This window comes from Gymnoscopelus braueri, assembly GCF_963280865.1.
Source record: "Gymnoscopelus braueri genome assembly, chromosome: 13".
Classification (NCBI taxonomy): Eukaryota; Metazoa; Chordata; class Actinopteri; order Myctophiformes; family Myctophidae; genus Gymnoscopelus; species Gymnoscopelus braueri.
Window position 1 is genome coordinate 34,879,139 of NC_137615.1, and position 16,424 is coordinate 34,895,562.

General features: G+C 44.4%; 1 gene segment (V, D, J or C); it reads right to left on the reverse strand.

Moving 5' to 3' along the window:
• Nucleotides 1-13,850: 13,850 nt before the first annotated feature.
• Nucleotides 13,851-14,207, reverse strand: LOC308099535 (immunoglobulin heavy variable 3-21-like). The segment is given in 1 exon: nt 13,851-14,207.
• Between the last annotated feature and the right edge of the window lie 2,217 nt (nt 14,208-16,424).

Sequence of the window (16,424 nt, forward strand, 5' to 3'; positions counted from 1 at the left end):
AGCCTGCGTCTACAGCACCCCCCACTGGTCGATCCAGGCACTACAGGTCAGTTGAGGCTCCCAAATTCCCCGACTTTACTAAAGAGGATGAGGTACAATACCGGATGTTGCGAATGGCACTGAACAACTTGCTTGACCCAGAAGAAACCGAAGAATTCAAGTTCCATGTCCTTCTTGACCACCTTAAGGTGGACCAGGCCAGACGCCTGGCCTTGGCACACTCTTATGCCCGCCAGCCATTCACTGAAGCCTTGAGAGCCCTCGATGATCGCTATGGCCGGCCACGTCAGTTGGCACTCAAAGAGCTACAAACCATAATGGCTCCCCCCCCTGTACGTTCTGGGGATGGTCATGCCCTTGATGACTTTGCCCTACGCGTCCAAGCCCTGGTTGGGCTGTTGAAAACTATGGCTGACGAAGGCGATGCCGAACTCCTCTGTGGCTCCTATGTGGATCGGCTACTGGAGAAACTCCCCCACGAACAGATTAGCCGCTTCAAGCGTAACCTGCACAGACTCAAGGTAGATGCTTCATACAACCTTACCCACCTTTCTGAGTGGCTGCAGATGGAGTCCCGTTGCCAACCGAGAAGTGACTGCCCAGGCCCAAACCCCCCTCGATCCCACAGACCACAAGCAACTACCCATTCCACGACCATATTCCATGGAGCTGACAGCAGTGGTGAGCACTTTGAACATCAAATGCCCCCTGTGTCCCCCTGTGCCTACTGTGACTCCGCAAGCCACCATATAAGTCAGTGTGAAGATTTCAAAGTCTTGAACAAGCAGCAAGTCACCGAATGGATCAAGGGAAATAGGAGGTGCTGGACCACATCTTGCAGCTAGGTGCACACTGAAGAGAAACTGTAACACCTGCAAAGGGAAACACCTACAGATACTTTGTGATATCAACAATACCTCTGATACAAACTCTTACCATGTCAATTCCACAGCCCAGAGCTTCTACCTTGATTGCCCAACTCGCACAGGTCATGTTCTCCTGAAACTCATCAAAGTCATCCTACGCAATGGCAGCCGCACCCTGGAGACCTTTGCACTGCTGGATGACGGGTCAGAGCGAACCATCCTCCTACAGTCCGCAGTTCAAAGACTCCAGCTGGATGGAGAACCAGAGGACTTAGCCATCCAAACAGTACGGCAAGGGGTGGAGAGGCTGCAGGGGGCTTGTGTCTCCTTTAAGGTTAGCTCGGCCACTAGCTCTAGAGAATTTTCCATCACCCATGCCTTCACTGCAGAACGACTTGCCCTGTCTGAGCACACGCACCCTGTCTGTTCCCTCCAAAGACAACACAAACGCATACGTAGACTGCCACTGTCACCAATGCATAAGGTCACCCCACTACTTCTAATTGGCTCAGATAATATTCACCTGATCTCTCCTATTGCCCCAGTTCGATTTGGCCCACCAGGAGCACCAGCAGCAGTTAAGACTCGTCTTGGCTGGACACTACAAGGTCCAACCAGGTACACTGAACCTCACCCTTCTGTTGCCAGGGGCTTCAATATCTCCAATACCTCTCCATCTATACACGTAGTGCCCCATCGAGAGGAGACCCAGCAGCCGCACCAAAGCCCTCAATTCCTTTACCATGCTGACACTTGGCCCCAAGCCCCAGATGGCCCTAACCAAGACATGGATAGCCATCAGCTCAAGATCAAGCCTGCCTTCTGTGAAGAAGTTGCCACCATCATGTCTATTCCAGATTTCAGCCAGTGCAAACCTTACCAAACCCTCCTTGATGCTTCAGCCCAGCTGAAACCTTCTCCAGATGCTGACATAACCCCCACTGTAGATGATCATATTCAGCCAGAAATCCCAAGACTGGCACAGGTGGACAGCATTGGAGAAGACCTCACCCATCTCAATACTCAGATACCTCTACCATTGACCAGTCACTTACGCACCCCTACCCCAGGAGATGTCCCCAGTATCACACACCCTGACCCCGTGAGCCCAAATTTGTTCCTAATGGGGCGGCGGGACCCCTCTCATCCAAGCTCTGAAGTCCTCAGCCACTGGCATTATGTGTGTGTCCAGCCAGTTTCCCTGCCTGAAATCCCCAAGGACCCCCAAGTCACACTTCCTAGTATGACTCTTAGGAGTTGCAAATCCTTACAGTATTTGGGGGCGGCTGTAGAAAAGAGTCACCTAGTCAGTAACAGCAACCCTCCCCCTGGCCTATTCCCATGGCTTGGCTCCACCCCTTTCACCTGCTCTCACTCACTCCCTAATCACACCTGTCCTCACTCACTCCTAATTAGAGGCCTGCTATATAGATGGGTTTCCGCGTGATGTGCCGTGACAGACCTGTCACTCTTGGTTCAATAAACCCTAAAGTCCAGTTTATAGACGACATACACAGAAATTACCTTTTACATGCGCAAGGCATCTTTATTGACAAACAAGGGAGATTCCCTCTATACTATGTGAATAAAAGAACAGCAAATTAATGATATTAAAACAATACGACCTGATATATCACGAAGGCAATTCGCTCCACATCTAAGTCTGCATGCAAACAAGCGCTCGGTTGAGCGCCTGGAGAATTCTGAAGTTCTTATCTATTACATTCAGTATATCAACGCTGTGGCTATCAAGGCCTGTCTTCTGACTGCACTCTATAAAGTAAAGGTTGACGGCCCAAGGTTCCACAATGGACCATCAAGCCCTCCTTGGGTACGAATTTAGTACCCACAACAACACAAGATTAAAATCTAAACAGTACTTTATAGCAATTATCATCTAGCATAACATATTGCATGTTTAAAAAAATCAGGTCCCATTTTTCTCTTTTTGAGTCATGTGAGCCGAGGAAAACCCTTTTCTTTGAAGGGGAAACTCTGAACTAGGCTGGGGCAGTCCCAAACCTACCATCTGGACATGAGCTCTTATTGGGGACAATTACATCATTTGATTCCATATCGCATTGCTAGACTTAGGGTCCCTCAGTGGGGCATTCCCACTGAGTTTTCCTTTACAAGCAACTATTCTAACATGTGTATATATATATATATATATAAAAAAATAAAAAAAATCAATATCTAGTTCTCTGTGTGCATTTTTGGTTTCTTCTCCAATTCCTCTGGTTGAGGTGGTCACTTTTCCGAGCCCGGAGGAGGAGGTTCCGACAGAGCCCAAGACTAGGCCCCCCCCCCAACCCATCCAGTGCCATTAACGAATGTACTTGGCACTGAATGAGCTAAGAGGCGGAGGTCCCACTCCCGAGCCCCCCGGGTCCGTACCCTCCTGGGGCCTGAGACCGGAGCCCCCCGTATTATACACAGGGGCCCCAACCCCCAAGCGCCAGTCAGATCCGTACCCTCCTTGAGGTCGAAAGTCGGGGCGTAGATATCGTGCAGGGGTGTTCTTCGTCAAGTTCAGCATGGGGGCCCAGGTGGCAATATAATGTTTCTGTGGTGTGTATTGGGATCACTCTGTCACTGCTCTCTTATCACTTGCCATTTGCGAAGGGCAAGACAGCCTATATTTAATGTGCCTAAAGCTGCCAGGGAGATCGCTACGATCAGATTATGTCCCCCAACATTACTATCAAAATCAAACACTTAAGTCTTTCGAACCTCCCCACCGGGGCGCAGTCCCAGGCTAGACCCCTTTCCACTTGAGGTCTACAGCCAGGTCACCCTGGATAGAGAGTTCAAGTCTCCTGCTTCCCGGCGTCTTCTTTTCAAAGCCCACCGATCACAGGAGCATCACTCGCTTAGTAACTGTAGCACTCCGGCGGTCGCTTTCAGCTTGTGATGGCCTGACTGTACATTGAGCCGAACGCAGCGACCACACCCGCCTCCTGTCGGGGAGCACGCCATGGAATTAATGCTTTTTGCGATCCGACCGGCGGGTGACCCAGTCGATAGCGATCCCTTACCCGTAGGCGTGGTTGGCGCCCCAGGCAGGAAACCGACGGTCTTGTCCTGGCCCCGCTTGGCTACGGGAACCAGAATATTAACCGTTTTCACCCGCCTTGCCTGTAACCGGTGAGTCACGCACTCCCGTCCGGTTAGGTGTGGACTGTCATCCACGCACCATGTGCTGCCAACCCTAGGAGAGAGCGGCAGTCGGCACACCGACTAGACGGTTCCACAGCTAGGATGTTGATTCATCCTTGACAGAACACGGGGGCCCTTCAGTCTCTCCCCAGCACTATATACTGTCTTTAACGTGCTCTGGGAGCCTTGCGACCCCGCTGCCGCCTGTTTTTGACAAGGATTGGGGAGCCTACCCCCTAACCTCATCAAAATTAATATGTATTCTGGGGTCGTTCAGTGGCCTTGGGCAGCATAGATGTACCCCATGAAACAATGGTATGTTCCTGTCTGGCTGAGAGTGATATTGGTACTACTCAAATTAAATGTGTAGTGTCCCTCCTTTATCTAAAAAAAAAAATTTGGGTGGGTGTTTGATGGTGAGTCTTTGATCTCTATCATATTATTTCCCTCCTTGACCTGACACCCGGCAGGGCACACAGCATAGGAATGTGCAGAGGCCAGGGTGCCACCCTCCTTTACCTTTTTTGACATACACAACAACACATACCATACACAAAATGTAATTGGAAACACAACAAAACAACTTTCCTGTGCTTTATGCACAGGTCAATTGACATTATTCTCGGGCTGTACAAGATTGTACAATTCTCTTCTGCAACCCATGACCTGTTTCAGAGAAAGCCAGAGCACAAAAGGAGCCAACACGCACACAGCATGTTTCCGTTCAGTTAACTAATTTGACATTGGCCTGTATAATTTAGTTTAATTTGAATATATATATAGTTTGATTGTGGCATTCTATTTAACACTACACATTACAACAGTTTCACTTCAATTTGGTTGTTTTCTCTGATTCACTTAAGTCTTTCGAACCTCCCCACCGGGGCGCAGTCCCAGGCTAGACCCCTTTCCACTTGAGGTCTACACCCAGATCACCCTGGATAGAGAGTTCAAGTCTCCTGCTTCCCGGCGTCTTCTTTTCAAAGCCCACCGATCACAGGAGCATCACTCGCTTAGTAACTGTAGCACTCCGGCGGTCGCTTTCAGCTTGTGATGGCCTGACTGTACATTGAGCCGAACGCAGCGACCACACCCGCCTCCTGTCGGGGAGCACGCCATGGAATTAATGCTTTTTGCGATCCGACCGGCGGGTGACCCAGTCGATAGCGATCCCTTACCCGTAGGCGTGGTTGGCGCCCCAGGCAGGAAACCGACGGTCTTGTCCTGGCCCCGCTTGGCTACGGGAACCAGAATATTAACCGTTTTCACCCGCCTTGCCTGTAACCGGTGAGTCACGCGCTCCCGTCCGGTTAGGTGTGGACTGTCATCCACGCACCATGTGCTGCCAACCCTAGGAGAGAGCGGCAGTCGGCACACCGACTAGACGGTTCCACAGCTAGGATGTTGATTCATCCTTGACAGAACACGGGGGCCCTTCAGTCTCTCCCCAGCACTATATAACGTCTTTAACGTGCTCTGGGAGCCTTGCGACCCCGCTGCCGCCTGTTTAGCTCAAGGATTGGGGAGCCTACCCCCTAACCTCAAGCTATTATAGTTATTTTAGTCTATGATGTCACTATACATCAGATGTAATATTATATTACTACTGGTGAAATATTATGTGATCTTTTGAAACTTTAATCTATGCGAGTCAAAATCAGGTTTACTCTATAATATATTAGTGCAACTAATTGTTTGTTTTTTAAAGCAGAAATACATTTGTTTTAAATTCCACTTAATCTCTAATAAGTATCATGTTTGTCTCCTCTCTAGTGTATGTTATTTGTAAAAAAGAATATATATATTTTTCTTTTTATTGTGTCCCACCCAGAGCGATAGAAAATGTATTTGTTTACACATGTCGAGGCCCCAACAACAACGATTAGCAGTAAGTCAACCTTGCTTCAGATATTCCCACTTCTTGCTTAGAAAGTGTGTCCTTCTCCATGGCATAGTAGTTCCAGTGTCTGTAACAGATAAAAGTTTGTCAAAAGTCACGCAAGCTTTCCCAAGGCTTGCTCTCTGGATGCCATAGGTCACTTAAGTCTTTCGAACCTCCCCACCGGGGCGCAGTCCCAGGCTAGACCCCTTTCCACTTGAGGTCTACACCCAGGTCACCCTGGATAGAGAGTTCAAGTCTCCTGCTTCCCGGTGTCTTCTTTTCAAAGCCCACCGATCACAGGAGCATCACTCGCTTAGTAACTGTAGCACTCCGGCGGTCGCTTTCAGCTTGTGATGGCCTGACTGTACATTGAGCCGAACGCAGCGACCACACCCGCCTCCTGTCAGGGAGCACGCCATGGAATTAATGCTTTTTGCGATCCGACCGGCGGGTGACCCAGTCGATAGCGATCCCTTACCCGTAGGCGTGGTTGGCGCCCCAGGCAGGAAACCGACGGTCTTGTCCTGGCCCCGCTTGGCTACGGGAACCAGAATATTAACCGTTTTCACCCGCCTTGCCTGTAACCGGTGAGTCACGCGCTCCCGTCCGGTTAGGTGTGGACTGTCATCCACGCACCATGTGCTGCCAACCCTAGGAGAGAGCGGCAGTCGGCACACCGACTAGACGGAGACACAGCTAGGATGTTGATTCATCCTTGACAGAACACGGGGGCCTTCAGTCTCTCCCCCAGCACTATACTTCGTTTTTAACGTGCTCTGGGAGCCTTGCGACCCCGCTGCCGCCTGTTGATGACAAGGGATTGGGGAGCCTACCCCCTAACCTCGTCATCGGAAGTGAGTCTCGTGAACACTGCAGTTTGCAATGTTAGTGCCCCTCTGCCTCAGCATGTCGATCAGACAGAATTATAGGGCCTTCCACTGCATGTTTCCAGTTCATAGAAAGAAATGACCGTCCGCCAACCAGTGTTGCAGTCCTCGAATGTGAAACCAACCCACTTCTAAAGTCTGAGATAGTTGTAATAACAAAAAAATATAGATATACTAATGTAACAATACATAGAAGCGTTTGGGCTTTCTGTCCACTGTTACATTCTTAAAATTATTATAATAATGATAATTATTATTATTACTTATTTTAAATATAACCTATTTATTTTACACTTACACTCTACTTACTTAACCACACGGTCAAATTGGCTTTTCTCTTTATTATTATTATATATATTTTTTTTTTCTGATATTCAGTTCAGAGTCAACAATCATTTAGTCACCTTAGTGCACTTGCATGGTGTTTCTGGTCTGGTCACTTCTAAGAAAGTAAACTGTTGGTTTTTGGGATTATACAAATCATAGGTATACAACATATTGCAGACTGTGCATAAAATTTAACGAAAATAGCAGATCTACAAATTGATACAATTATTACGGATAACGCTTAGTTTGGTCACAGTACATTATTTCTGCATATAAGATCTGATCAGTTCACAGGGTCCCCCCTTTTTTTCTATAGTGCTGCGCCAGGCTCTCTCTCTCTCTCTCTCTCTGAGGGGAGTGACTCACTTACTGTATGGAAGCTTTTTTTTCTTTTTTTTTTTTTTTTTTGCAGACACTTAAGTCTTTCGAACCTCCCCACCGGGGCGCAGTCCCAGGCTAGACCCCTTTCCACTTGAGGTCTACACCCAGGTCACCCTGGATAGAGAGTTCAAGTCTCCTGCTTCCCGGCGTCTTCTTTTCAAAGCCCACCGATCACAGGAGCATCACTCGCTTAGTAACTGTAGCACTCCGGCGGTCGCTTTCAGTTTGTGATGGCCTGACTGTACATTGAGCCGAACGCAGCGACCACACCCGCCTCCTGTCGGGGAGCACGCCATGGAATTAATGCTTTTTGCGATCCGACCGGCGGGTGACCCAGTCGATAGCGATCCCTTACCCGTAGGCGTGGTTGGCGCCCCAGGCAGGAAACCGACGGTCTTGTCCTGGCCCCGCTTGGCTACGGGAACCAGAATATTAACCGTTTTCACCCGCCTTGCCTGTAACCGGTGAGTCACGCACTCCCGTCCGGTTAGGTGTGGACTGTCATCCACGCACCATGTGCTGCCAACCCTAGGAGAGAGCGGCAGTCGGCACACCGACTAGACGGAAAACACAGCTAGGATGTTGATTCATCCTTGACAGAACACGAGGGCCTTCAGTCTCTCCCCCAGCACTATACTTCGTTTTTAACGTGCTCTGGGAGCCTTGCGACCCCGCTGCCGCCTGTTGAGAACAAGGGATTGGGGAGCCTACCCCCTAACCTCATTCTCTGAAGAAACTAATTTATTTGAACATCATATTTCTCTCCTCGCTTTTTTTCCTCTTTTTCCATTTTCCAAAATAACTGACTCCAATCTTTTAATCTAAGGGCTACCCACTTAGTTATCTGTGTCCTTAATTTCTGGGATTACGAATCATAGTTATAGCGTATTTCAGACTGTTCATAACTCTAACAACAATAGCAGATTCTACTAGCACAATGAGTCACTATTGAGCTAGCCTAAACAGCCACGGTTTCCAGTAATCATACTGGAGTAAATGTACAATGTCGGCTTCTGAAATGTACACTTAAGTAGAAGTAAAAGTATTGAAAACTGGAACCACTCTAGTGAGATACAAAATGGGACCCTCAAAATTTACTCAAGTAGAACACTTGAGTAAATGTACTTCGTGACCTTGGCTTCCACCACTGAACCCCGTGCAGGCGGTTATCTTCCTTGTTTAAATTCCTAAGCAGGACAAAATCTCTAAACAAAATGCTTACGGAGCAGATTACACTATCCACTGACATGTACTTGGGTCAAAGTACCAAAAACAAAAAATGGTATCGGAGTGGAGTGAGACACCAACGTGAGAAGTGTTTACAGTAATAGGCAGCCTGTCCCCATTCACAATTTCTCAGATTTAACATGCACAAGTTTCCCTTTGAAAATAGCAGATCCACAAGCACGAAGTGCTTGAGATGAAATAGCTTGTGAGCTTGTAGATCGGCAATTTCCAAATGGCTGAGCTGTATGCAGGGCTGAAGTGGTTCTGCAGCAATTATCTACCACTTCAAAGTAAACAGTTACCAACGTTCTCAAGGTGTTTTGCAGGGGCAGAAGCACACTGTCTGCCTCTGAGATGTATGCAGTGGAAGTAAAAATACAGATAGCTGTAAGGGCTTTTTAAAGTAACAATACCTCAAGACTGTACTTAAGCACAAACCTGGACCTCAGGAAGAATAGTCTCCACTAAGGTGTAGACTAGTGGATGCTCCTTAAAAAAACAACAACAAACAAACAGACAGGACTTACAGAGGCCTTCATTCATTCGGATGACGTACATATAACATACATATCAAGACAACATATATGACACACTGTAGTACTATTTAGGGGGCAACCCTAGGCTGCAGAGCCAGCCGTTCACGTCACCTCGCTCGGATGCTGGAGCTAAACATAACGTGCATGTAACCTGTAGTATTTTTGGGGTCGCCCCTTAGTGGCAGTCTCAGCTTAAACATAATATAACCTGTAGTATTTTCTTAGCCGCAGTCTCAGCTTTCACATAATATAACCTGTAGTATTTTCTTAGCCGCAGTCCCAGCTTTCACATAATATAACCTGTAGTATTTTCTTAGCCGCAGTCCCAGCTTTCACATAATATAACCTGTAGTATTTTCTTAGCCGCAGTCCCAGCTTTCACATAATATAACCTGTAGTATTTTCTTAGCCGCAGTCCCAGCTTTCACATAATATAACCTGTAGTATTTTCTTAGCCGCAGTCCCAGCTTTCACATAATATAACCTGTAGTATTTTCTTAGCCGCAGTCCCAGCTTTCACATAATAACACATAACGACACATAACGTACACAACTTAGGCTACACGCTATCTTCTCCCATGTACCCGGCGTGGTTTGCGGTTTAGAGATCCTAGTAAAGGCCACTTATTGTATTGTCTCAGTAAACTGTTGGATCATAGAATACAGAGAGACAGTGTAGTGTCTCAGTAAACCATAGGATCATAAAGTACACTGAGACAGTGTGGTCTATCAGTAACCTATAGGACCACAGAACACAGAGAAACAGTGTAGTGTCTCAGTAAACTATAGGACCACAGAATACAGAGAAACAGTGTAGTGTCTCAGTAAACTATAGGACCACAGAATACAGAGAAACAGTGTAGTGTCTCAGTAAACTATAGGACCACAGAATACAGAGAAACAGTGTAGTGTCTCAGTAAACTATAGGACCATTATGACAATTGTAAGGATATTTTCATGCAGGCACACAGACAAACCCCCTACATCTAGTGTAAAACTAATATTAGATAAATTCACCCGCACCGAAAACCAAAGCGTGAAAAAGTGGTAATTCGAGGTACAACAAAAATAAATCCATATATTTATATATATAGCCATGCATTGCTCGAACACCCAAGTTGGATCGTGGGTTATTCTAGAGGCCTTGACATGAATATATATATAAATAAAGACAAATAACTGATAGTAACAGCTGATAGTTAAACATCCGTGTAAAAAAAACGTCGGGGTGTCTCCGGTGGTCTCATAAACATATACAGAGACAGTTGCTGGGAGGATCAACTCGGTCCACCCAGCCACGCTAACAGGACATCATGGGGTATAGGAAGTACAGAGCCTAAGTATTAAACACAAAGGTCATTCAATCTGCTGTTCAGTGGTGACTTCACATGTATGCAATCATATTTACACATTGTCTTTAATAATTGACCTAAATTTGGTATAATACAATTCACATATAGCACCGCGTGTACCCTTCCTGGGGCCCCAAGGAATTGTAGCACATAGTGTATGGGCGAATTGTTATTTGGATCTTATGGATCCAGCGGTCGTCTGGACTGGACAGGGTCACGGTCGGGGTCACCAGCTGATGTGGCATGACAGACCTGTCACTCTTGGTTCAATAAACCCTAAAGTCCAGTTTATAGACGACATACACAGAAATTACCTTTTACATGCGCAAGGCATCTTTATTGACAAACAAGGGAGATTCCCTCTATACTATGTGAATAAAAGAACAGCAAATTAATGATATTAAAACAATACGACCTGATATATCACGAAGGCAATTCGCTCCACATCTAAGTCTGCATGCAAACAAGCGTTCGGTTGAGCGCCTGGAGAATTCTGAAGTTCTTATCTATTACATTCAGTATATCAACGCTGTGGCTATCAAGGCCTGTCTTCTGACTGCACTCTATAAAGTAAAGGTTGACGGCCCAAGGTTCCACAATGGACCATCACGCGCGACGTCATCACAGAGCAGAGTGCGCAATCTGCGCATGCTTGGGGTAGAACAAACCGGAAGCTCCCTTCACTCTGTTGTTTTGCTCGGGATTTAGATAGGCATAATGCTGCTATTATAGGCATAATATGCATAATGCTGCTATTATATACAAACAGATCCAACTTCCGACAAATCATTTTTATTGAGTAAAGAAGATATTACAAACTGCATAATTTAATCTACTTTCATTAAACCCGGTGAAGACCATTTATTTTATGAATGTACAATGGCCAGAGCTGCTGCGGGTAATAGCGCCCTCTATAGGCTCATCCCTCCACTGCGCGCGCATCATCCTCTCATGTTTACAAACAGGAAACCCATCTATATACTGCTTGAGTGCCTGTCCCTCCAGTTCTTGTTTGTCAGCAGCAGCAGCAACAACTCCTCTGTCCTGGAGTCTCAACAGGCTATGGTTATGCGTCATTGAAGTGAGTTCTGTTGTCAATTTGTGATTCCTATGTTGCATTATATTGCTTGTGATAAATATAATTAATGTTAGTTCACCTGCTTGCCTTTAACACTTAAGAGAGGATTGTGTGTAATGTGTAGTGCACATAATGTACTTAAAAGTAATCTAGGAAATGCAGTAAGTTAACTTAGAGAATATTGTGCAATGTGTTTGGTGTTTAGTACTCTGATGTATTAGTGGTAGGACTACCCACTCCTCCAGAGTGCTACTCATCATTGTCTTAATTGTTGTTCATTGTTAATGTGTTGAGTTGTATAATAATTATGTGTTAATTTTTCTATAGTAATAAAAATCACACCCAGTGTGAAGTGGGCGGTGTCTTGCTAGCTAATCACAATACTGAATGGAGTCAACCAATCATGTACAAAAAATAAATACATTTATTGAAACACTCTTTATGATGGACGAAACCATAACTTAAAAAAAACTAATCTATGGGTTTTTTTAAGTTATGGTTTCTTATATAGGGCTATGCACATGTGTCATGTGACACTGGCCAATCACAGTCCTGAATAGACTGTGATTGGCCAATCACGGTGCAGGGTTAGGCGGGGTACATTTTTGGCCAATCACAGTGCAGGATTTGTTGTACAAATATCCAAACCTCACTTATAGGGGCGGTTTCACCGCCCAAAAAAACATAACTGAAGCCTCATCACCTCCTTGCCCATACATATGCTCATGTGTGCAATGGAAAATAAATGGCTTAAATGGAATCAGTTGTCTAGCATTCTTTCCGATGTTCCATGGCGATGTTCAATTACCTGTGAACCACCACTCTATCTTATAGCTAGTAAAACAAACAAAAAAAGACTACACTGGTACAAGGTCGTTTTAGAACATAATTACTATAATTATCATACATTTGTCTAAAAGCATAATTGTTTATACTAATTAATTAAAGTGAAAAGAGGAAGTTCTTCAGCATCTTTAGTTTTTGTACAGCTCTGCAGCCTCCTGTGTCACTGTGACTCTCTAGCACAGTAATAAACAGCAGAGTCTTCAGTTTTCAAACTGTTCATCTGGAGATACACCTGCTGTCTGCTATTGTCTCTGGAGATGATGAACCGACCCTGGACTGACTGGGAGTAGGTGGGACCGCTAGTATAGGCAATCCACTCCAGTCCTTTACCAGGAACCTATCTGATCCAAGCCATGCTATAGCTACTGAATGTAAATCCAGACGCTGTACAGGTCAGCTTGTGAGATTCTCCTGGCTTTTTAAATACTGGTTCAGATTCAGTCAAAGTTTGACCCTTAACACCTGTAGATTTAAGTAATTTAATGATTTAAGTCATTAAGAAGTTTAATACATATATAACAGTGACATATGAGATTAACCAACAACAACTCACTGATACTGAATATAGACACCATCATCAGTAGTAAACTGCTGCCAGTCTTCAGTTCCATGTTCTAATGTCAGTCAGTTTAACATCAATGAGAAGACCAGAGCTGAGAGTCTGCTTATGAAGAGTTAGAGAGAGACACTTTGCATAAACTGCCCTCAAAAGGTTTAAATAGACAATGACTTCATTATTTCTGCTCATTATTTGAATGTAAAGACATCTGTTTTATTTAACTTTAATAGTTTTAATTAGGTTAATAGCTTACTGTTTGTGTGGAACTGGCTTTTTAAAGGGCAGCTAATCAAATGTTTTTAGGTTCAGATTTTATCATGGTCACTTTTTAAATGGCTCAGTGTTTCTCCCCTCAACAACTATTTTTTAAACAAGCCTTAAAGCCATGTCATGGGATTAACCTAGCTATTATTTATTGTCTTAATATGATTAATGTAGTTCATATAATGTAATTGGAATGAGTGGTAGGGTTTTTGTACAGCTGTTCAACAACCCCCAGTCACTGTGTCCCTCTAGCACAATAATAAACAGCAGAGTCCTTTAAATCCTTTAAATCATCTATTCTGTAATTTGTGATTAATTCATGGCTAGTAAAACAAACAAAAAAAGACTACACTGGTACAAGGTCGTTTTAGAACATAATTACTATAATTCTCATAAATGTGTTAAAAGCATCATTGTTTATACTAATCAATTAAAGTGAAAAGAGGAAGTTCTTCAACATCTTTAGTTTTTGTACAGCTCTGCAGCCTACTGTGACTGTCTAGCACAGTAATAAACAGCAGAGTCTTCAGTCTTCAGACTGTTCATCTGGAGGTACAGCTTACTGCTGCCTGGAATCATCTTTGGAGATGATGAATCTACCCTGGACTGATTGGGAGTAGTAGATATGAGAACTGCCTGTGTGTATGAAGGCAATCCACTCCAGTCCTTTACCAGGAGCCCGTCTGATCCAGAATTCATTCGAAGGTTACTGAATGTGAATCCAGAGGCTGTACATGTCAATTTGTGAGTTTCTCCAGGCTTTTTAAGAGCTGGTTCAGACTCAGTCAAGATCTGACCTTCAACACCCAGAGAAACAAGAACACCAAGTAACAACAGCAACATCTTTATATGAACCATATTTACAGATACAACATCTTGAAGTTAGAGAGGCTTTTATGAACAAGACACAAACTGCAACTGTGCAAGTATTTGCATACCAAGCTCCTCCTGTCAATATCATTGTAGCCTCGGAAACCCATGCCTTTTTTTTAAAATATCATTGTAACTGTAAAATGTATCATTTCAGTTACACATATGAATAGACATATCAGAATAGACAGTCAGAGAGAGAGAGAGAGAGAGAGAGAGAGAGAGAGAGAGAGAGAGAGAGAGAGAGAGAGAGAGAGAGAGAGAGAGAGAGTTTGCAATAGGAACTGTGAGGAGGCATTTGACATCATCTGAAGAAATATTTGGGACATACTTGGGACAATTATAACAACACAGGACACTATCCATTCTGAATTACTTATATGAAATAAGAGATACGTTAGATGAACATTATGTATCCTGCACATGCAGTAGTAAATAAGTGTTTTTTTTTTTTTTACTAAGGGTAGTAGCTGAGCACAAGTCAAGTGCTCATTTTCAACAACGCCCTGCACATGAAACACACACCCACATTAAAACCTGACGGTGCGTTTTAACAGCGGGCGATCAGGATAGTATTTTCCGGAAGTGCATTATATGTCTATGAGAGCCGGCAACTAGCGATAGGGCGAAGTGGGCGGGGGGGCAATGAAAGATGGATTTTCTTTATCTTTTGGACGATGTCGCCCGGCGATCGCCCGAGAGTCGCCCGCTGTTAAAACGTACTGTGAGAGCTGACCAGTACAACCTTAAAGTATACTGTTGGCCACTAAGCAGCTCCACTGATCCACAGTTGTGGGTTCAGTGCCTTGCTCAAAGGCACTTCAGCCCTGTGTTGGGCTTGGGGGGAGTGGAGAGTAGTACTAGTGACCATTCAACTTCCTCACCCAGATTTTCCTGCCGGTCCGGGGAATCGATCCGGCAACAGTCCGGCAGCAAGGTCGCTCCTCCAACCTTTAGGCCACCAATGCCCTGAAACTGGGATTTTTTTTAATGGTGAAATATAGGCCACCCAAAAGGTTTATATGTAACATATCACACTCACACAGATCGAATTTGATTGTCATTTAAAAAAAGTTGTATTTCCACAGGTAATATTTGCACTATTAACCAATTTCACAAGGCAAGACAAGTTTATTCGTATGTAGCACATTACAAGACAGTTCAAAATTAAGACAGATAATTAAAAGAGTGTGAAATAAACACATAAAAGGATGCTTGAATACAATAACATTGTAAAAGAAAAAGAGTGAAACATTTGTAATTCAAAATTAAAACCGGAAAATGTATAAACTTACAGTGCAAGAAATTAAAAATGTTTTAAAGGCATTGACAAAAACAATGGTCTCTAGTTTTAAACACAGGTTACACAATTAAAATATCTTAAAGTTCTATGCAATAATTTAGGTTTATTGCCATTGTTTACTATTATGAAATAACAGCCTCCAGCTGCCAAAAGCAACATTATAGAGCCTTTCAATTTGAACTGATCAGGTGAACTACAATACCATGTGGAAAAACGCATCTGAGCTTGACTGACTTATACATCGATAATGAATAATAAGGTATTCTTATTCATCATTCTTTGAAAGCTATGTTTAGAGGATCTGATTAATTTAGTCAATATCTATATTCAATATCTTTCATTTATATTTGGCCAGAGCTCTTCAATTCATCCATGTGATATGAACAACTCCTCTGGTTTCAGCCTGAAGGTATTTACACAGGGGTGGATATTTGCACTAGGCATACCAAGCACTTGCTTGGAGCCCCGAGGCAGGGGAGCCCCCACCTCCCCGACTTTTTTTTTGTTGTAATGTTTCTTAATTAAAAAACAAAACAAAAAAATGCGCGCGCGCAACGCATAGCACACCCGCGCGAAGGAGGCCCCGAACCAGAGCTTTGCTTGGAGCCCCTAACTTCTTAAATCCGCCCTGACTGATAGAGGGGTTTTTGTTCAGGTCTACTGATGGTTCGTATCATTGTGGCTCTCTGGCACAATAATACACAGCTGTGTCTTCAAGCTGCACATTCTGTCCGTTCAGAGTCACTGTGTTGCTGGAAGAGTCTAACGAGATACTAAACTTGTTTTTGAGGGAATCCTTGTAGTATGAACCGTATGTATGTTTACTCCCAATCCACTCCAGTCCTTTCTCTGCTGGTTGTCTGATCCATACTGTATTATAGGTATCA